The sequence below is a fragment of the Rhinopithecus roxellana genome, chromosome 17 (genome assembly GCF_007565055.1).
Source record: "Rhinopithecus roxellana isolate Shanxi Qingling chromosome 17, ASM756505v1, whole genome shotgun sequence".
Classification (NCBI taxonomy): Eukaryota; Metazoa; Chordata; class Mammalia; order Primates; family Cercopithecidae; genus Rhinopithecus; species Rhinopithecus roxellana.
The window spans coordinates 84,825,212-84,848,698 of NC_044565.1; the positions used below are offsets into that span (position 1 = coordinate 84,825,212).

At 41.6% G+C, this 23,487-nt stretch overlaps 1 non-coding gene across 1 annotated transcript; it reads right to left on the reverse strand.

Annotated features, from left to right (window-relative positions):
- Window positions 1–742: 742 nt before the first annotated feature.
- On the reverse strand, window positions 743–852 carry LOC115894401. The gene has a single exon (XR_004054528.1). It is a non-coding gene; the product is annotated as a U6 spliceosomal RNA (small nuclear RNA).
- Between the last annotated feature and the right edge of the window lie 22,635 nt (window positions 853–23,487).

The following is a 23,487-nucleotide window of genomic DNA, read 5'->3' on the forward strand; positions in this document are numbered from 1 at the left end:
TTGCCAGCCTATCAACTCTCAACAAATTAGAAGATGCCACTCACCTAAACCCTACTTTTGTCTAATGGCCAGCTACTTGAACTGATGGCTCCAAGGAGCTTATCAAAATAGCATGTCAATCCTGGCAAAGTAAGGAATTGTAGCTGTGTGTCCTCTTCCAGTGCTACAACTAATTTATTCGGGTCTTAAATTCTCTTTGATGGATTAAGAGTCCTGGTGAGCACAAACAAGCCATTAGATTGACAGCAAAATTTTTCCACACTATAGGGATTCACTAATGTGTTGACTGCTCCACACATTAATCAATTAGGGAACTTAAAGAATAGAAAATCTGAACTATTTTTAATTTGGTTTTTCCTCTTTTCACATTGATATCACTTACATACAATAAAATGCATAGGCTTTGAGTGATGAATTTTGACAAATGTATATATCCATGTAACCATAATGCTGGTCAAGACAGAAAACATTTCTATCAGCATTAAACATTCCCGTGTGTCCCTTCCAGTCAACTCACCACCACCACCTAGAGGCAATCACTGTTCTAATTCCTAATACCGTAGAGTAGGTTTGTCTGTTCTAAAGCTTCATGTAAATGGAATCATACAACTTGCATTCTTTTGTATCTGACTTCTTTCGCTTGACATAATGTTTTCAAGATTCATCCATGCTGTGTTTATCCATATTTTATTTGTTTATTATATGGATAGACCACAATTTGTGTTTTCTTTTTTTATTTAAAAAATTAAAAGAATACTTGACGAGTTTGCCTGTCATGCTTGCACAGCGGCCATGCTAATCTTCTCTGTATCATTCCAGTGTTAGCATCTGTGCTGCTGCAGCCAGCAGTACCACAGCTTGTTTTCTACCCTCCGGGAATGGACTTTTGGGTTTTTCCAGTTTGAGGCTATGATAACTACAAGTCTTCAGGTGAACATATGCTTCATTTCTCATAGGTAAATACCTAGGATTGGACTTGCTGAGTCATAAGGTAATCCTAAGGCTTAACTTTATAAGAAATTGCCTGGCCAGGCATAGTGGCTCACGTTTGTAATCCAGCACTTTGGGAGCCTGAGGTGGGCAGATCATTTGAGCTCAGGAGTTTGAGACCAGCCTAGGAAACATGGGAAAACCTTGTCTCTACAAAAAAATACAAAAATTATCTGGGTGTGGTGTCACAGGCCTGCAGTCTCAGCTACTCAGGAGGCTGAGGCGGGAGGATCACTTGAGCCCAGGAGGCAGAGGTTGCAGTGAGCCGAGATTGTACCACTAAACTCCAGCGTGGGTGACAGAGCTAGACTTTGTCTTAAAAAAAAAGAAAAAACGGCTGGGCGCGGTGGCTCACGCCCGTAATCCCAGCACTTTGGGAGGCTGAGGTGGGCAGATCACAAGGTCAGGAGATTGAGACCATCCTGGCTAACACGGTGAAACCCCGTCTCTACTAAATATACAAAAAATTAGCCAGGCATGGTGGCAGGCACCTGTAGTCCCAGCTACTTGGGAGGCTGAGGCAGGAGAGTGGTATGAACCCAGGAGGTGGAGCTTGCACTGAGCGGAGATTGCACCACCACACTCCAGCCTGGGTGACAGAGCGAGACTCCACCTCAAAAAAAAAATTTTTTTTTTTTTTTACGTGAATACTTCCACCTCCACTGATGCCCACATGCCAGCCTCAGCCACAGGACCACTTTTTTTTTTTGAGACAGAGTCTCACTCTGTTGCCCAGGCTGGAGTCTGGAGGCACAATCTTGGCTCACTGCAACCTCTGCCTCCCGGGTTCAAGTGATTCTCCTGCCTCAGCCTCTTGAGTAGCTGGGATTACAGGCAAGTGATACCACGCCCGGCTAATGTTTGTATTTTTAGTAGAGTGGGGGTTTCACCATGCTGGCCAGCCTGGTCTCAATTGGCTGACCTTGTGATCCACTTGCCTCAGCCTCCCAAAGTGCTGGGATTACAGGTTTGAGCCACCACCCCTGGCCGCCACAGGCCCACTCTTAAAAAGATAATGCATAATGTAAGATTTTGGGTTTTTTTCTCTTTTGTTTCTTTCTGCTCTGACAGGTAACTTTGATTGTCATTGACAGTTTTAAGAATTCAATACCAACCACTGAAGGGGTATGAATATCCTTGCTTAAAGAAAGTTAAAAAGGCCAGGTGTGGTTGGCTCACACCTGTAATCTCAGTACTTTGGGAAGTACTGAGCAGGTGGATTGCCTGAGGTCAGGAGTTTGAGATCAGCCAGGCCAACATGATGAAACCCCACCTCTACAAAAAATTAGCTGGGTGTGGTGGTGGGTGCCTGTAATTCCAGCTACTTGGGAGGCTGAGGCAGGCGAATCATTTGAACCCGGGAGGCAGAGGTTACAGTGAGCTGAGACCATGCCACTGTACTCCAGCCTGGGCAACAAGAGCAAAACTCCATTTGAAAAAAAAAAAAAAAAGTGCTCCAAAGAAGACTTAACTCCCCAGATCATGCCTTCAGAGGCTCTGCCAAAAAAGAGATGCTATGTTCATTGTTGCAAACGCATCCATTCCTGGGTTACCCTCTGAACTGAGGCAGCGGGAAACTTTTTTTTTTAATAATCCCACTTGGTTTTAGCAGTGAAATCACTGCTAAAAGGGAGAGTATTGTGCAAATTAACGTTATAATTAAATGCTTGGTACTAAAGTAATCTTGGGCAAGTCTTTCCCTTTGTTTCTGCTTTGGAGACTTGAGGTTCCCCAAATCCTCTTGGATGACGTTCAACGGCCAGCCCTGGCATTAGAGGGAGGACAGTTGTTCATGTTAAGACAGCTCCAGTTTTGCATGATCAGCAGCCATGCTCTACACAGGATTAAGATTTATCCCTCTGATAATATGAAAAACAAGTAAACAAAAGGCACTGCTTGAAAATAATGATTTACCTACCACAGAACACATTTTGCTTTAGTCAAACCTTTTTTTTTTTTCCTAAGGAAAAAGTGTGTGGGCTTATCTCTTGAAAATGCAAGCATGGCTCTGAACACTGGGGAAATTAAAAGACTGAATAGAATAGATTTCTTATGTATGCCTACGCAGGGAGTTGCATGGCTTATTTATTAAGTTGTATGCTAGGGGAGGATTATCTGCTTCGGACTTATCTATTACTTTGTGACAGTGATTTTTAAATATGGGGTAGTTTCGCATTGTACAAAGCCAAGTTCAAATGGAATCTTAAACTTAGTAACTTTGGGAGCTTTGGCTATGACTTAGAATTTGGAAAATCAGAGACATAAACATTGTCTTCACCGCGAGCCTTTGCCCAGAAAAGGAAGGAATTTGATGATATTCTATAGCCTTTTGACATCGCATCAATTATTCTTTCATAAAAATAGAGGTCAGTAGAACATTAGCGCAGGTGTCTAGAGTAACGAATGCTGCCTAACAAGGTTGATGGTCAGTACATCCCCCTTTACTGCAATAGCCAAAAGAGAACTAAGACAGAGATGTCTCTGTCATGTGAGAAAGAGATGCATACTCTGGAGTCACATATTACAACAGGGAAACAATGGACACAAGTGTGAATATCAGTGCAGCTTTCAGCTCAGTTCAAAGGCAAGAGTGGTCTCATTTATTAAATGGGATAGTTATGACCTGGTGCCTTGAAGTTATATGTCACTAGTTAATATTCTGCACTAAAGATGCTTCTTATTTTTAACGTGAAAAGTATGCAATAGCTATTAGTCAGTCTTCAGAATATTGCTCAGAATCTAAGTTAATGCTATTACTCTTATTGTATTTGAGGAGAATAAAGAGAATACATATACAGAGAATAAAGATGTATATTGACCTTCAAGAATGTTTGCCCCTAGTCCTGATCAAACTTACACTTTTGACAAAAAATATGAGTCTCTACAAAGAGTTTGTGAAATACTCTGTGATACCTCTTTAAAATGACATTATCAAAATATCAGCTCATTTTGGACCAAAGCATAGAATGTGCAACATTAAAAATAGGATGGATTTTGTCCTACCCTGATACCCACAGTTATGCCTGCAGCTCCTGCACAGGTAACCCTGTTATTGCCTCTTGACAATAACCCAGTTGGACAAGATATTTTATTAGAAAATTCTTTTGGAATGCATGGGCCTCTTGCTATTAGAAAATACTTTCTAACTAAAGAAAAATGTATTGTTTCCATTGAAGGGAATGAGTGGCCTATTATTTCAAAGCAGATCCTTTCTTCCACAGATAAGTCAGTCAATATTTGTTTTCATTCAAGAATCAGAGTTCCAAGCTAGCACAGTTCTTACAAGTATTGTCATGGTTGATAGGCACTAGGAAACACAAGTATAACGAAACTCATCCCCTGCTCAGCCCTGGGCAAATTGGTATGGTTAGTCACACTATTTTAATAGCCAGCAAGAAACCAACAGTCCAAAATCCCTTTCTAATACCTCTTTAAGAATCTAAAAGTATCTTATTAAAATGAATCTCCTTTCAGTTCCTGAGTTCATATCATACTTCTAAATGATGCAGAGTAGCAGGTATATTTGCTTCTAGGGATGCCATAACCAGATGACTTAAAACAACAGAAATGTATTCATTCACAATTCTGAAGGCTGGAAGTTCAAAATCAAGATCTTGGCTGGATCATCTTCCCTCCAAAGGCTCTGGAGAATAATCCTTCCTAGCCTCTCATATCTTCTGGTGGTTGCTGGCAATCCTTGGCATTCCTTGGTTTGTGGCAGCATCACTCCAATATCTCCTTTTGTCTTTACATGGCCTTCTTCCCTGAATGTCTACTTCTCTCTGTGTCTCTCTTCTTCTTATAAGCATATGAGTTATAAAGGATTTAGTGTTCACCCTAATTCAATAGGACCTCATTTTAACTTAACTTATTACATCTGCAAAGATCCTATATGGTAACATTCACAGTGCAATGAACTGAATGCATGCCCCACCAAATTCATATGTTAATTACCCAAGGTGATGATATTAGGAGGTGGAGTCTTCAGCAAGAAATTAGATCATGAGGCTGGAGCCCTTATAAATGGGATTAGTGCCCTTATTAAAGAATTCTCTTGTCCTCTCAGCACCATGTGAGGATTCAAAGGGAAGTTGCAGTCTACAGCCTAGAAGAGGGTTCTCACCAGCACCTGATCATGCTGGCACCCTGATCTCAGACTTCCAGTCTACAAAACTGTGAGAAATGAATTTATGTTGTTTATAAGCCACTCAGTCTATGGCACTTTGTTATAGCAGCCCCAACAGATTAAGACACACAGGTACCTGCAATTAGAACTTCAATATATTTTCCACAATGGTTGAACTAGTTTACAGTCCCACCAACAGTGTAAAAGTGTTCCTATTTCTCCACATCCTCTCCAGCACCTGTTGTTTCCTGACTTTTTAGTGACCACCATTCTAACTGGTGTGAGATGGTATCTCATTGTGGTTTTGATTTGCATTTCTCTGATGGCCAGTGATGATGAGCATTTTTTCATGTGTCTGTTGGCTGCATAAATGTCTTCTTTTGAGAAGTGTCTGTTCATGTCCTTTGCCCACTTTTTGATGGGGTTGTTTGTTTTTTTCTTGTAAATTTGTTTGAGTTCTTTGTAGGTTCTGGAGACTTCAATATAGCTTTCAAGGGACACAATTCAACCTATAATAGTAAATCACCCCCATCTTCATGATTCCAGTGGTTCGCGCCTCTGAACACACATTAGCATTACTTGAGGTAGTATTAAAAACAAACAACTCCTCCTCCATTCTCCCCACTGCCATAAATTAAATTTTAATATCTAGAGCAGAGGTGTCCAATCTTTTGGCTTCCCTGGGCCACATTGGAAGAAGAATTGTCTTGGGCCATACATAAAATACACTAACACTAACGATAGCTGATGAGCAAAAACAAAAAAAAAAATTGCAAAAAGCTCTCATAATGTTTTAAGAAAGTTTATGAATTTGTGTTGGGCTGCATTCAAAGCCATCCCTGGGTTGCATGCAGCCTGTGGGCTGCGGGTTGGACAGGTTGGACAGGCTTGATCTAGAGGAAGCCTGGATGCCATTATACTTTAAAGCTCCTCAGGTAATCCTCATACACAGCCAGTGTCAATAACCCCTCACAACCTTGAGGAATGATATCTGTAGCTAAACACAAGAAGGACTACTAAAACGGCTTTTACTATGATTTCCTTTGTCCAAAAATGTCCCCTACAAGCCAGCCTGGTTTTAAGATGTAACTCAAACTCTTGCAACTTTTTCAGTAAATTTTGAACTGACAGTAAAAATGTATATTTTAACACTGAGAAAGTTCCCAACAATCTAATTCATCCAAAAGAAAAAGTATAGGGTGATTTAATCTCAAAAGTCAATTTTTTTTTAATGTAAAGTGAATGTAAATACCTATTTAACTGTTTCGACTGACCTGAAACTTGTCTTAGAGCAAGACAAGTTTCTTGAACATGAATGTTCTATGTTGTTCATTCCAGGGATACTAATAAATATTTTCAACTAGAAGAAACTGTGACCTTTCTAACATGAATGTCAACCAAGAATGCAAACTTATTTACAATCAATGATTTAGGGGAAAGAATTCCTAGTTTCAGATAAGTGAGGTTTTTCTCCTAGACTTTCTGATTGCTTAGTGTTTTTCTCTCTGCTTAAGCTGGAGCTGGGAAGGTACTTTTTGCTATTTGTTTCCTCACTCTCATGACCAGTTCTTTGTTCTTTTTTTTTTTTTTTTTTAAATTAACATTTCCAAGAAATCACATTTTCTGAAGAATACTCATGCTGAGATGACAGGCAGCAAGCCACTGAGATCCTATTATATGCTGGATGGGCCAGGAGGACCAAGTAAAAATGAAACAGGATGTTCATTTAAGCAAATCAAATATACTCCCTCGTGCATCCATCCTATTTCTTTTCTCTGGGCGCTGAACATCCACATGACCACAGGGCTTTCACTGAGGTACTTTTCTTTCCTGCCAGATCTGGAAGGGGAAAGATTCACTTCTCTTTCCCAAAGTGTCAACTTTTGTTGTTATTGATGCCGCCAAGCCTGCAATTACTTGATGAAGCTAATGGGCAAAAGCACTTAAAGGACCACGCTTTGTGGTTCCATTGTCATAATCCATGTAAAATGAACCAGAGCCAACACAGCCTGACAAGCTTTCAGCCTAGTATTATTGGGGGCTTATTTAAATTACAGGTTTGATTAAATTTATCATTTGGCCATTCTGCTTAGCACACTTGCCTTTTCTTTTAAAACTAGCCTCAAGAGAGACATTTACAAAATTCCTTTTCTCCTGCTGTCAGATGTGAAAAATGTCAGTGGCATGGGTGGTCAGAGGGAGGGGTTGAAGTGTACTTAGAATAGTAAACTTAAATACAAATGGAATTTCACAGCTAACTATTCTTTACTGCTATGTCAATGGATATAGCATATGTATTTATTCTTGTTTTAACTCCCCTATTAATCCTGCCATAGCACTGGGAAAAGAGTGCTGTGAAAAGCAAGTTCCCATATAATCCTCTTCTCTCTTTCTTATCCTGATTAGATAAGCCCTTAACAAAGCATAAACTATTTAAAGCTACTGCATTCAACACTAATATTTTAGCTGAGGAGTAAGGATATCACTTCAGATGTCCTTCTCTGGAAAAGAACAGTATTTCCCTGAGAAGTCAGCAACATACAAATATGTTTAAGATTGGGCAGTTAGGTTTTAGGCCATTCAAAGTCTGCACCATCAAAAGTGATAACTAACGACACCCTCACATAAATATTTTATTGCAGCAAATGTGAAGGTATCTTGCAACAAAATTAAATCTAATATGTATGATACATAGCAAATTTCATTGTTCATTTATTCAAACAATAATTACTAGGCATGGACCCAGGGCCAAACACCATGCTAAGTGCTGGGAAAACTTAGACACAGCCTCAGTGATGAACTGGGAAGATGGGCATGGAATGGATAATTATAAGAGATTCTGATTAAGTTCTGTAAGAAGACTGTGTGCCTTGCTGAAAATGACCAGAGAAATGGAACTCTATGTCTCTACCTGATTGTGGGGGTGGCAGGGAGGTTGTGAAAGGCTTGACACAAGAGATGACTTGGTCATAGATCTTTAAGAATAAATTATTTACAAAATTAATCAGCCAGGGAAGGGCACGGCAAGGAACAGCAGATACAAAAAGTATGGGGTTACGAAATGGGGAGGTAGATCCAGGTGAAAGTTTGAAGTTTAGCCTGAGTGTCTGTGGAGTGTCAGAAGAGAAGTAGGAGATGCAGAAGGCAGTACAGACAGAATCATGAAGATGTTTATGTGTCAAGCTAAGTAGTTTGAGCTTATCTTCTGAGCCAAAGGTTGTGTAATCAGGTGGCTCTTAGACATAGTTAATGGCTCCACATTGTGTTGTGTTTTGTTTCCGTTTGTTTTAAAATATTGAGCTAATATTTAAAACTCAGGAGTTTCCCCCAAAATAATCTGACATCTGGCTTTTTTACTTTTAACATAGAACTTCTGCCAACACTAGGCCTATGTTTCCACATGGATTTATTTATTTATTTATTTATTTATTTATTTATTTATTTATTTATTTTTACTTTTTTTTTTTTTTTTTGAGATGGAGTCTTGCTTTGTCACCCAGGCTGGAGTGCAGTGGCACGATCTCAGCTCACTGCAAGCTCCACCTCCTGGGTTCACACCATTCTCCTGCCTCAGCCTCCTGAGTAGCTGGGACTACAGGCGCCCACCACCATGCCCGGCTAATTTTTTGTATTTTTAGTACAGACGGGATTTCACCGTGTTAATCACCTGTATTTCAGTAGCAGCTGGCTTCCCCACACAGGACACATAGTTGGCCACAGTTCCTACCATTCCCTATAATATTTCCAGTATGAACAATGAGTGTTAGCTGCCATTTATCATTGAACATAGCCTTGCTTTCCTTGTAGTAGAGAGAAATGTTTCTCTGCACCCATTTCTGTATCACAGAAGGGGAAATAAGAGATGGTGAGGAAGCCGGGCACGGTGGCTCAAGCCTGTAATCCCAGCACTTTGGGAGGCTGAGACGGGCGGATCACGAGGTCAGGAGATCGAGACCATCCTGGCTAACACGGTGAAACCTCGTCTCTACTAAAAATACAAAAAACTAGCCGGGCGAGGTGGCGGGTGCCTGTAGTCCCAGCTACTCGGGAGGCTGAGGCAGGAGAATGGCGTAAGCCCGGGAGGCGGAGCTTGCAGTGAGCTGAGATCCGGCCACTGCACTCCATCCCGGGCGACAGAGCAAGACTCCGTCTCAAAAAAAAAAAAAAAAAAAAAAAGAGATGGTGAGGGGACACATGATTATTCACAGACTAGTCATTTATGTTACCTGCCTGGCTTCTAAAGTTTACAACCCTAGGTTTGTAATCCCTGCTCTAGGCAGAATGAAGGTAGTGACAAGGTGAAATACCTTTTTCTAGTAAGTTTTAGGGCTTTGACTGGAGCATTATTAAGTACTATCTGACCACAGAACTCAAAATACTTGAGTCCTGTATTAGATTTTCTTCCCAGTGATCATCTTGAGGGAGATAAACTCCCATGTGACAAAAGAAAATGGAAAGCATGACTCATTTCATCATTATAGACCGAGCTTGTGGCCACCATCCCATTGCAGAGCTTGTTTATTAAACTGGACTAAAGCACCTGGTTTAGGCTTAACACAGACAGGGCATCTCTAGGCCTCTTCCAGCTGGGCAGGGCTCAAGTGATAGTACCAGTCCACAGAGTGCTTCAGAGGAAGGGAAAGAGTAAGGTGGCCACACCTGGATTGCAAAGGTAGGTTCTGACTCAGCTTACCCCGTGGGACAGGACAGGACAGAGGAGTCATATTCATGGACATGGTCCTGCATATTTATAAGGTGAGCCCAACCATGTCTGGGAATTTGACGGCCCCGCTGCCTGAGACCTTCAAAAAGGAAGCTCTGGTTATAGCGTGAAAAAGGTGGCTTGGGAATGGGGAGACTGGTCACAGGAACATCACTGAGTAGGCAAATTTAGTTGTCTATGCAATAAATGGCACCTCATAACATCAAGGTTGGGTGGAAACAATTTGTGTTTAACAAATGGTACAAATAGAACAGCAGGGTAGCGAAACCTGGTACCACCTCCCCAGTACAAATCCTATGCACTGCACAGGTTACCTCAGCTCCATATATACGCCACTAGATTCTAAACCAGGAAAATTAAGTGGACAAGACAAAAATGGGTCCCTGCGGAGTATCACTTTATACTGAAACTAGACTTGGCAGAGGTCTCAGGGAAATCCATTAGGAGATTAGATGCCCAACCAGGGCACAGTTTAAGGGCAAGGGGAACATTTTGTTGACAAAAGGTCTCTCCTGCCTCTGTCATGACTGGGAAGAGAGGCAGATCCGCCTCTGGGAAACAGACTGCTCGTCCCACATAGAGACACAAGTAGCAAAGGCGAGACTGCATGTGTCTCCCTAAGAGAGGGAGGCTTGGGTCAAACACTACAAGCAGATCAAGTCAGAATCTGGCACAGTCTTCCCAAAGCATGTGGTCAGAGGAGGGCAAGTGCAACTGTCCCCACATAGGACCAATCGGGCCACATAGGACCGATTGCTACTTGGCTCTAACTCCCCAGACTCCCATTTGAGTAAGGAGAGTGCTCAGCTGCAGTAGCAGAAACACAGACTTTTGGGTGGCTTAAGCAGAGAGGGGTTTATTCACCTCAAGCTACAGAAAGTCCAGCATGAGCAGCTCAGACCTGATGCAGTGGCTCAGCCATGTGGCCAGGGATGCTACATCCCTCCTCCATCCTTAGCTTCTTGGCTTGTCACTTTATGATTGCCAGCAAGAGGTTGCAGGCTCCCTACCCCATCCACAGTTTCAGGTTCACATTCAAGGCAGGATGCTATCTACAGACAGGAAAGAGAATAAAGCAACTTCTCAAAGACAAGCAGAGATGAAAGGAGAAGCCCATGGCATAGCCTGTCAGCTTCCTAGATCTCCCAGATATGCAGCTCAATTCCTACCCATGCATTTCTGACAACACCTAGTATCCATACAATAAATGTTTCATTTTATTTTGTCTTGTTTACACTAACTCAATTTGTTTTTTGTTGTTGTTGTTTTGGTTTGGTTTGGTTTGGTTTTCATTTTTGTTTTGAGACAGCGTCTGGCTCTATTGCCCAGGCTGGAGTGCAGTGACGCCATCTTGACCCACTGCAACCTCTGCCTCCTGGGTTCAAGCGATTCTCCTGCCTCAGCCTCCCAAGTAGCTGGGATTACAGGTGTGCACCATTACACCTGGCTAATTTTTGTATTTTTAGTAGAGACAGGATTTCACCATGTTGACCAGGCCAGTCTCGAACTCCTGTCCTCAAGTGACCCATCTGCCTCAGCCTCCCTAAGTGCTGCAAGCCACCATGCCTGACCTACGCTAGCTCAATTTTATTTCTGTTATCTGCAATTTTTAAAAAGTGATATCTAATGCATCCACAAGGTCAGATACACCTGTGATACCCTGAGATACCTCAGGGTTTTGTGGCCTTTCAACTCTATGCTGAAGGTCCATTTCTTTTTTCTTTCTTTTTTTTTTTTTTTTTTTTTTTTTTTGAGATGGAGATTCGCTGTATTGCTCAGGCTGGAGTACAGTGGTGCGATCTCGGCTCACTGCAACCTCCACCTTCCTGGCTCAACCAATTCTCCTGCCTCAGCCTTCCGAGTAGCTGGGATTACAGGTGCCCACCACTACGCCCAGCTATTTTTTGTTTTCTTAGTAGAGATGGGGGTCTCACCATGTTGACCAGCCTGGTCCCGAACTCCTGACCTCAAGTGATCTGCCCGCCTCAGCCTCCCAAAGTGCTGGAATTGCAGGTGTGAGCCCCTGCACCTGGCTGAAGGTCCATTTCTTAGCATTTCTGTAATTACAACTAATGGCTTATACCATAACAATAGAAACGGAAGCTACTATTTACTGAATACATGCTACATGCTATGTGTACTGTTCAGGACATTTTACATTCATACTTTTCATCCTGACCTAACCTTGACAAGTAAATGGTCTTATACATAAGGACCTTGATGCAGAGAGAAGGTACTTTGCTGAAATGGAGCAGCTCAGAATGATAAAAAGCTAGATTGGCCTGACACCAAAGCTCATTCTCCTCTGCTAGGGTTTTTCAAAGTGTGATCTGAACCATCTGTATGTAGTAAATTTACATTGAGTATTGTTAAACATTGAGATTCTTGAGTCATTTTGTTTTGTTTTGTTTTTTATTTGTTTGTTTTGAGACAGAGTCTTGGTCTGTCACCCAGGCTGGAGTGCAGTGACGCGATCGCGGCTCACTGCAAGCTCCACCTCCAGGGCTCACGCCATTCTCCTGCCTCAGCCTCCTGAGTAGCTGGGACTACAGGCGCCGCCACTACACCTGGCTAATTTTTTTTGTATTTTTAGTAGAGACAGAGTTTCACCATGGTAGCCAGGATGGTCTTGATCTCCTGACCTCGTGATCCGCCCACCTCGGCCTCCCAAAGTGCTGGGATTACAGGCGTGAGCCACCACACCTGGCCCCAAGTCTTTTTTTTTTTTTTTTTTTTTTTAGACAGACTGAATTAGAATCTCTGGGGTTGAGACTGGAGGATAGAATTGGGAATCTGCAGTTTAAATAAGCTTCCCACATAATTCTTCTACATGTTAAAGTTTAGAAAACACAGCCTCTCTCCTCTTAGAGGCCCTCCTATGGTTAGTTCTTGCTAGGATGTTTCGTGGAGTCAACAGTAGTATAAAGAAAAATAAAAATTCAAAATAAGAGGCTTAATTGTCGCTGTTGAAAAGAAGCAAAGAGGCCGGGCGCGGTGGCTCAAGCCTGTAATCCCAGCACTTTGGGAGGCCGAGGCGGGCGGATCACGAGGTCAGGAGATCGAGACCATCCTGGCTAACACGGTGAAACCCCGTCTCTACTAAAAATACAAAAAACTAGCCGGGCGACCTGGCGGGCGCCTGTAGTCCCAGCTACTCGGGAGGCTGAGGCAGGAGAATGGCGGGAACCCGGGAGGCGGAGCTTGCAGTGAGCTGAGATCCGGCCACTGCACTCCAGCCTGGGCAACAGAGCAAGACTCCGTCTCAAAAAAAAAAAAAAAAAAAGAAAAGAAGCAAAGAAACTTCTTCTTTTGCTCACAGGATTCACTTTAGAAAACCTATAATTATAAGTACTTTCTCCTCTCTTTGAAATGCACATAAATCCTTTTGAAAACGAGATAGGTCTTTTACACGCTTAATGGCCCAGGAATGTCTTTCCCAAGGACCTGAGAGCCATCTTTCTGAAAAGCAATTGCCAGGGAAGATAGTCCCCCATCTCCCAGTTTCTGTGGGAAGGTAGGAGCCTAACTTCCACGGGTGCCTTGTTTCCATTTGCAAAACTCTCTCCTGTCGTAAAGATAGGGGTTTTGTTTTTCTTCTGGATAAAACCAAAAAGCTAACACTGACGGTCACCCCAGGTACCAGGAAAAGTCAAAATGAACTACATATGACAAATGGTGCCGTCAAGCCCTCTTGCTTGAGGACTAGTTATCGTATCTTTTGAAACCATTTGCAATGGGTAGTAACCACTTGGCTATAGAAGGGGATGAGATTGCTTTCTGTCTCTGAGATCTCTTAGTGGATTGCCTATGATGTGTATCACACTCTGGTTTAATGCTTATTCAATAATACAACTGTTTTTTCTCTTCTACCTTTGTGGACAGGAATCCTGGGTTAAGATAAGATTTTGTTTTTAATTCCATTTCCCCAGCAGTAGCAATGTTCCTACAAAGTAGGATGACAAAAAAAAATTTTGAATGCCTCCTAAATCAGCTTGGTAGAAAAGATCCCTGGAAAAATGATATGTTTCATGGCTATATTGGGGCAAAGATATAATGCACAAAAGACATGGGCCACAGCCTCATCTCACATGTACTGCACACTCCCCCTTACGCTGTGGATAAATCCCCTCCAAAGAACCACCTCAGTGTTTTCATCTGTGACCAGGGATTCCGTAACAAGACATAACCACATGGAAGCTCAAGTCACTTCCCTACACAAGATTCCGGTGAAAGTGATTACCCATGAAAAGGTCAGGTTAGAATGATGCTGGGAACCGTACTTGTAAAAACTCATTTCAGGCAATAACACACAATGGAATAAGATGATCAAGTCTAGAAAGGTTAAAACTGAGAACTTCCACCCACATCCTTCCCTGAAAACTCACCTCCACCTCCCCAACTCCCCAACCCCCCAGGGCAGATTTTCCTGTGAAAGCTGAAGAGGCCTGGGTTCTCTGCATGAGCTCATGCTGCAGGTTAGGGCTGGTAAACTAACCCCACCAGCAACTGAAGGGAAGCTGAGCCAGGGACACAAAGGTCCTGGGGAAAATAAATCAGTTCCGTCAGGGATGGAAGCACTTATTTTCCTTAAAACTACAGAAAGAAGACTTACCCTTCTGCCATTCTAGAGTTTTCACCTGCAAGGTAGATAAGAGAAAACTTAACTGAAGGAATTGAGGGAAATGAGAGTCAAGAAGATTCCAGGAGTCTCTGTGTTTGGTTTTTGCTTTTGCCCTCAGTTATTCTAGTGCTTTCTATGTGGAGAAATCGGCCGAAGCAAAGAAAAGATGGCATGAGAATACAGTTCTCAGAACTCTACCAGATGACAAATGGAGAAATGAGTATTATTTATCTTTACAATAACAATGTTTACACATTTACATAAGAAAATCACAATGTTTTCTTTATTAAACATTTTTGATTGCCAGCTATGTGCCAGGTAGGGTACTAGGTGCTGGGAATAAACAGGTGAACAAGATAAACACAATTCTGTCCTCCTAAAGTTTACAGTCCAATTAGAGGAACAAACAGTCCAATGAGACAACAATCCCCAGTTGTAGTAAGTACTGAAAAAATAACTAAAAGGCTGATGTGAGAATGACTGGAAACACCTTTTTGAGTTAGGGTAACTCAGAAGGGCCTCTCTAGGTATGGCACTGGTGCTGTTATGCTAAGAGTATGCCTCCTGGATAGGATGTAATGAAATGGCACTTCACATCCTCCCGACGTGAGAAATCATGAGAAAAACATCAGAAAAGCCAGAATTGAGGAGCAGTCTACAAAATACCTGACTAGTACTCCTCAAACTACCAAGGTCAGGAAAAACAAGGAACATCTGAGAAGCTGCCTCCGCACACAGCTGAGGAAGGAGGCATGACAGCTAAATGTGGTGTGGAATCCCGGATGGGGAGAGGAAAAGGATGTTAGTGGAAAAACTATCGAAACCAGAGTAAATTCGAAGTTCAGACTAACCATCCCAGTGTCAACTAGTGGGTGTTGACAGATGTGCAGTAGGAGACATGATGAACATTAGGATAAGCTGGGTGAAGGGTATGCACTATTTTCTATAACACTTCTAGAACTTTACTGTGAATTTGAAATTTTTCCAAAATTTTAAAATTTATTTTTTTAAACGTAAAGATGAAAACACACTAGCCCTGCAAAGATGGTACATGTGTGTGTCCTAGTATGTACAGGATCCTGTTCTGAGTGCTAAGGATTCAGTAGGGAACAGTCTTCTAGTTACTGATTCTTATTTGATTTAGGAAAAAAGAGCCATACTTGGCACACAATGCTTGCCAATTTTTAACCAGCCAATGCTGTGATATTTCTTGCTCTCCTCCATTTTCTAAAGCAAGCTGAATTGGTTGGCTCAAATCACTTAAAATATTTTGTTTCAATTATTTTCCACAGAGTCAATTAAAAACTCTTAAACTGATAAGCATATTATGAAACAAGGAAGGAGGCCGGGCGCCGTGGCTCAAGCCTGTAATCCCAGCACTTTGGGAGGCCGAGACGGGCGGATCACGAGGTCAGGAGATCGAGACCATCCTGGCTAACACGGTGAAACCCCGTCTCTACTAAAAATACAAAACCTAGCCGGGCGAGGTGGCGGCGCCTGTAGTCCCAGCTACTCGGGAGGCTGAGGCAGGAGAATGGCGTGAACCCGGGAGGCGGAGCTTGCAGTGAGCTGAGATCCGGCCACAGCACTCCTGCCTGGGTGACAGAACGAGACTCCGTCTCAAAAAAAAAAAAAAAAAAGAAACAAGGAAGGAAACAGAACTGACTTCATCTTTCATTTAAAATTACCTGCAGCCAAAAGCAACGTTTAAGTTCCCTGTTTCTTAATGTTTTCTATTAAATGAATAAAAAATATAACAATAATCAAAGCTTCTTTACGAAAAATCCAGCGTTTGCATTTTCACTCACTTGCAATTCAGTTAAAGCATAAATGTTGAAAGAAAACTTCCTCTGTGCTTTTAAACACAGGAATGGACCACTTGCCCAGAGCCTGGGCCCAGAGCCTAAGTCAAATCCTTGACTTATCTCTAATTTAACTCTAGGTTCAGACTCTTTGTCATTGAGTATAACAGTGACAATTCACCTTAGATTTCCATTTAGATGAACGTGCTTCTGTCCCGAGAATAAGTGTCCAGCCCCAGCTTCATCTAATGTTTCCAGCTAATCCTTAACAGCTCCAAAACTAACTCCAAAGAGAGCAACACAGTCAAACTGTGTGTCCCTCTCTCAGGACAACGTCAATAATGTACCCACGGGCATTCAGAATATAATTGCAAACTTCAGCCCAAGGCCAATAAAACTTCTTATCCAGTAGACAGACAAATAAAGCATGTAATAAAAAAAATTAAAAATAAAATAAATAAATAAATAGGATGTGTTATGTGGAACGCCTTGGTTGAGCTCACTATGGCTATGCCCAAAGTATGGAGGGGAAGATACAATATGAAAGGGTCATATGTAACTTCATATGAAGTTGCAATATGAAAGGTTTAGCAGTCCTTTCTTGATCAAGAGAAGACGTTGCTGGGTACTGAATGTGCGGCCCACCTCCACTCCACTCAAGAAAGGTAATGCAAACAGTTAATCTAAGCTTTATAACTGTCAGAAAGCAACAATGCGCAACACTCTACTGGTCGCTCTCTAGCACACTGCTGCAAGAGTGGTCGTGGGGAAGAGGTGCCCCTCCGAGATGACAAACTGTGTCTTGGATATCCCCTCTCTGTCTTACCCTTCCCTCTCTCCAACCACCTCCAACCGTCACTTACAAAACAAGACCACAACCCAACTATCCATAAGTCAAATCTGTCACTGCTGAGGGAGGACACATTCTGGGACAAGGAAACATTAACATAAGACAAGGCTGAAATAAAAAGTCAGTGTGTGGACACTTATTTGCCTCAAATGATTGAACCTGCATTTCCTCTGTGCTGGGTAGAGCTCTGATATTAATATTGAATACTTTCATTGTGCATTATCTCCGGATCTCTAATGTTTAGGACTTGGAGATTAGTTTTGCTTTTCATTTTAAACACAAAAAGCATTTGCTGGCTGAAAGTCGTCTGTTACTGGCATCCCACTTTTCCCTTTATTAGGTGCCCAAAGATATGTGTGTGTGTGTGTGTGTGTGTGTGTGTCTGTGTGTGTGTGTGTGTGTGTGTGTGTGTGTGTGTGTGAAGAGCAGAAAAGCTCAGTTGTTTGCTTTGCAGCTATCAAAAGACTTTAGAACTGAGCTTGGGGGGGTTGGGGAATGACATAAATCGGTTGGTTTCCACGTAGGTGTGGATCTGAGGAGGAGGTAGTGCCCTTGAAAACATATGGATTCAACATGAGGACATTTCCCCACTTTCAAAGTGGGTGCTCATGGTGCCTGCTGTGCCCTGAATCACAGCGAGAATAAAGTTGAGAAAAGAGGTCCTTTTAGGGCTTCCATGGAACAGCCTGTTCCATGTGGCTCCCAATGGCAAGGAAAATGAACAAAGCGGTACACACTGTTAGCTGCCTACATAGTACCTATTCCTCCTTCTTCCTGCTAATATAACCTTAATTTTGACCAGAGTGAAAATATGTCCCACCCCACAGAATAAATTTTGACTAGTCTAAATCAATCATGACCATCCCACTGCCAACTTTCCCAGACATTTCTGTATCAAGGGATGGCCATATGATCCAGTTCTGTTAATGACTTGTCAAGGGAAGTCAGGCAGGGGCCTTCAGGGAAAGTTGTACCTTCCTAACAAAAGCAAGAGAAATGCTTAGCACTATCTTTTTCTTTCCCTTTTCTTCCTGCCTTGAACACAGATGTGATATTCAGCTGGAACATTTTGCTATCCAAAAAAAAGGCCAAGAGAATCTTAGACATGCTAGCTCTAATGTCACTGAGCCACTGAGCTAACAATATCAGCTTGTTACATGAAAACAATAAGCCTGTAGTCAGGGTTTCTATTATTCACATTAGAAATCATTTCTGGATTTAAATATTTGCTCATCTTCTATTGCTTTGATGGAAGAGTATAAAACAGTGTTTTCTCTTGAGGAACATCAATCCTTAAATCGATGTTTATTTGGGATTTCCTTTATACTCCATTATCTGTTCAGCTTTAAAGTTCATGTTTCCATGATGGTCACAAGAACGTGTCCTAGTGAAGGACCAACCTGTAAAGAAATGACAGCCGTGTTTTTCCCTCACAGCTCAGAACTGTCTTAATCAAGGTAAGACATCTGCCTACCCTCTGACCCCTGGATTCCCCTCCACCCATACTAATCTGCCTTAGCTACATACAGAGAAATGGTTTTCACAGCCAGTTAACACCATGGTATGGTGGGAGGCTCAGGTGCAGAAGGAAAAAATTATTCTCAGTAAAAACAAATCTAAAAGAACTGCCAATGAGAAGAAGGTGGATCTTAATATTAATGTCACAGCAGGAAAGTTTGTGCAAGAGTATTCTCCTATAAAGGGAAGAAAAGTTTGCCTAACAGAATGAAAGGCTAATATCTTTCAGTAATTGGCAAAACAGGAAAGACAATCAATCATTCAGGACTCAGGGTCATACATAGGCAAACAAGCTGTTCATCTGGTGACAGACAGTCTTGCATCAACTATAGATGACTACCTACTGTCAAGTGGCCACACAAACCCCATGGTCTCTCTGAGAGAGCTGCTAGAAGAATTAAGTGCTGTGTGTGCTGAAAAACACTGCCAGCGTATAGTAGGTGCTCAGTAAATATTTATTTAATGAATGAACATTTTCTGACTTTGAAGGGACAGAAAGCCACTAGCTTCTGCAAAGTGACACTGGCCATATTTCAGTTTATATAGAAGAAACATATGAGCAAGAGGAAATTACAGTTTACCCAGACTATGATGAGATGACCTGGTTTCTGACAACACCCATATTTAACCTGCAGGAAGTAGCCTATGTGCACCCAAGCATTTTGTACGAAAACAGGGATAATTTTCAGGGAGTGTGGTACGGGCTCTGGAATTAGACTGTCAGGGTTCAAACTGAACCCCACCCCTAACAGCTGTGTAACATTTGGAAATATTTAGTTTCCAAAATTATTAAGTCTCAATTTCCTATGCAGTACAAGATAGAACAAGAACAGTAATGACTGCAGAATTCATTTATGTGATAGTCAAAGAATTAATCTATGTGTAGTACCAATGTATGACAGCCACTCACTAAATAGTAGCTATTTTTGTTGTTGTCAGTTTCCTCATTGGCAGCATCTAACTTGTCATCTCACCCATCAAGCTTAGCCATCAATTTTGCAGAATTCACAATTTCTCTTTTGCTTTTATTCAAAATAATTTGATTTTTTTTTTTTAATGGAGTCTCACTCTGTCACCCAGGCTGGAGTGCAGTGGTGCAATCTCGGCTCACTGCAACCTCCGCCTCCCAGGTTCAAACAATTCCGCTGCCTCGGCCTCCCAAGTAGCTGGGACTACAGGCACATACCACCACATCGGGCTAATTTTTTCTATTTTTAGTAGAGATGGGGTTTCACCGTGTTAGCCAGGATGGTCTCAATCTCCTGACCTTGTGATCCGCCCACCCTGGCCTCCTAAAGTCCTGGGATTACAGGTGTGAGCCACTGTGCCTGGCCAATCATCTGATTTTTTAAATTTTATTTTATTGTGTGTGTGAGACAGAGTCTCGCTTTGTTACCCAGGCTGGAGTGCACTGGCATGATCTCGTCTCACTGTAACCTCCGCCTCCCAGGTTCAAGTGGTTCTCCTGCCTCAGCCTCCTGAGTAGCTTGGATTACAGGTGCATGGCAACATGCCCAGCTAATTTTATGTATTTTTAGTAGAAACGGGGTTTCACCATGTTGGCTAGGCTGGTTTCGATCTCCTGACCTCAGGTGATCGACCCGCCTCAGACTCCCAAAGTGCTGGGATTACAGGCATGAGCCAGCACGCCCAGCCCAATTTAATTTTAACATGAATGATTTTGTCTATTCAGATCTTATGAGGAGTCTCTAATGATTACTGGCAGTGGTTTGGTGCTCTCAGAAGGAAGTTCCAAGACATTAGTCATTCAGCCCAGGGGGCTTGCATTTACAAAGCAAGTGGGCTCCCTGGCCATGGCATGCCACTGGGCTGTGGTCTGTGCTCAAGACAGAGAAGAAGCCTCGCCAGAACCTTAGAAAGAGTCCAATGAAAGGGCTGCTCAGGGCGCCCTGCATGTCTTTCGCTCTTCCCAATCAGCGCTCCATAGCATCTAATAATGCTGTCTAGGGAAATATATTCATTTACCACATGTGCTTTCCTTGACATTTTTTAAAATTTATTTTTATTTCATTTCATTTTTCAACTTTTATTTTAGATTCAGGAGGTGTACGTTCCGGTTTGTTTCCTGGGTATATTGCATGACGCTGAGGTTTGGGGTACAAAGGATCCTATCACCCAGGTACTGAGAATAGTATTCAACAGTTGGTTTTTCAGCTGTCGTCCCCCTCCTTGTCTCTTCCCTCTAGTAGTCTCCAGTGTCTATTGTTTCTTTGGCATTTTTAGATTCATTAGGAACCCTTCTTCCTGCCTAAGAGCGATCCATTTTCAAGAAGTGGCTCTCCATGACCAAGTTATTACACAACCTAGAAAGCACTTCAATCATAGCTGAAATTATCTCATGTCCCAGTTCGTTGGCGTGTTTATGTCTCCTCCCACTGGGATGTTAAATTCCATGAGGATAAGGACAATTTCTGTCCTGGCCTCCTAACATAGTACCTAGGAAACAAGTGTTGCTGTATATATACACTATAATTAATAATTATTAACAAATATAGTATAGCTTTATTTATTAATTATAATTATAAATAATAATGTTATCACTAAATATAATATAGCTATATCTATTCATTATAATTATAGCTCCTTGGAGGCTACCTGACTTTTTTCTTGTCTGTATCCTCCACTGGACCATAATTATTATAGTATATATATGGAGGAATGAATGAACAAACCACAGGGAACACAGAAGTTGTACACTATGTCTACGAATTCAGAGTTGCACAGATAATTGAAAAGTTTTTCTTCATTATCATTATGATCATCATAAAAACAGCTTCAGATTATTAAGTACCTATTAAGTGCCAACACTATTGGGCATTTTACACATCTCATTTAATCATCACAAGCCATATGGCATACATTATTATTCCCGCTTTCCAGATTAAAAAAACTGAGGCTTAGAGAAATTATTCGCCAAAGGTTTCCAATTGCCCTTGAGATGGGACTTAAGTTTTCCTTTTCTTCCTGTATTATTATTATTTTTCTTAATTGACAAGTAAAAATTATATGCATTTCTAGTATACAATATGATGTTTTAATATATTTATACACTGTGGAATGGCTAAATCAAGGTAATTAATGTATGCATTACCTTACATACTTATTTTCTTGTGGTGAGAACACTTAAAATCTCTTTTTTAGCCATATTCAAGTATACAATATTTTGTTATTAATTATAGTCACCATGATGTACAGGACTTAAATTTCTTAATATGGTTTACAACTCTAACCTCATCCTCTTTCTTTCATGGCTCAAATGCCAATCTAATGTTTCATTCTCTTCAGTTAGAAATGTGGTACAAAGTGGATTAAACAGTTTATTTTTTCACCTAGAATTCTGGAAGTAGGAAATGTGGGGCTGTCACAGTGGCCTCATGATATAAGCAAGGCCCCAGGCTCTTTTAATTGTTCCTCTCCACTATTCTGGTATATTGCGTTGTTACCTCATGGTCACAAATGGCAGCTGTCCCGTATGCATTGTGTCAGCATTCACAGCGAGGAAGAGGAGGAAGGGCAAAGGTCTGTGCTAGTCAAGTGTTCCTCCTTAATCATGAAACAAAAAATTTTCCAGAATCCCTCCAGGAAATCGTGCTAATATCTCATTGACCAGAACTGTATCACACGGCTATCATTAGCTGCAAGAGAGTCCTCTATGACAGAAGGTAGAGAAGAAAAAAAAAAGATAGAAATAATTTTCAGGTTAGCCACCCAACAATATCTGCACTCAACCATCCAGAGTTACTGTGAAAGTTACAGAATGGCAACGATTGCTGTTATTCCTAGAGCCTTGCACATGTTCTTCCTTCTTCTCTCTTTACCTGGATGTGTTTCCTCTCCTTTGACATCTTCCCTGGCTCAAACACTTCCCACTATCAAGAGTGGGTAAATGCTGTGCTATCAGTTTTCTTAGCTCCTTGGAAGCTACCTGCTGTTTTTCTTGTCTGTAGCCTCCACTGGACCAAACTCTTTGAAGATGGTACCATGTATTTTCATCACTGTATTCTAGCATCTATCACAGTGTCTGGTACAATAAGCCTTTATTGACTGAATGACGTGACAAAGCAAGGAGTCAAACTCAGACCTTTCCAATTCCAAAGGCTACACTCTGTTCATTATGTAACACTGACTACGAAAAAATAAACAACATATTTTAGAAATTCATTGTAAAAACTCTCCAGCCTCTCATTCAAAGACACCATAGAGTTTTACTGCTTATTATCATCATCCTCATTATCACATTTCTCTCTTGCCGTCTAATAGAGGACCCAGAAACACGGAGAGTAACCAAAAGCTGGGCAGGAGGACAACAGAGCCTGAAAAATAGCCAAACTGAGTGACTAGTTTCCAAGAAAAAATAAAAGCTGAATATAACCAAGAAAAATATTTCAAAGTTCAAGTAGGCAGCTCTGGCATACCTAATTGCAGCCCCAGCACTAACTGGCACTTGCTTTTTATTTTTCCACACATATTTAGTATTTATAGACCAAAGCTCACGTTCTGTGATTTTTTTAATGTGACTTCCAAATGCATCGCGATCACTCAAAGGTAATTATTCATTCAGATGAAATGTACACCTAACAACCAGAGCTTTCCCAAGCAGAAAAGGCCCCTCGGAGATGGTTGAGAAAATGTTATGCTCAACCTGTTCAATGTTGTTAGAAAGAAAGGACATTTCTTGTCATCTGCTGGCAAGATGCCATTCCTCCACCTGCCCCTCTCAACCCACGTGAGAGGCAAACCATCAATACCGCACTTTTGGCTAACACAATGACAGAAGTAATTACCTTCACCCGGTACAGTCTAAGTTCTTGGTTGGATTTTTGTTTTTCTTTTTGG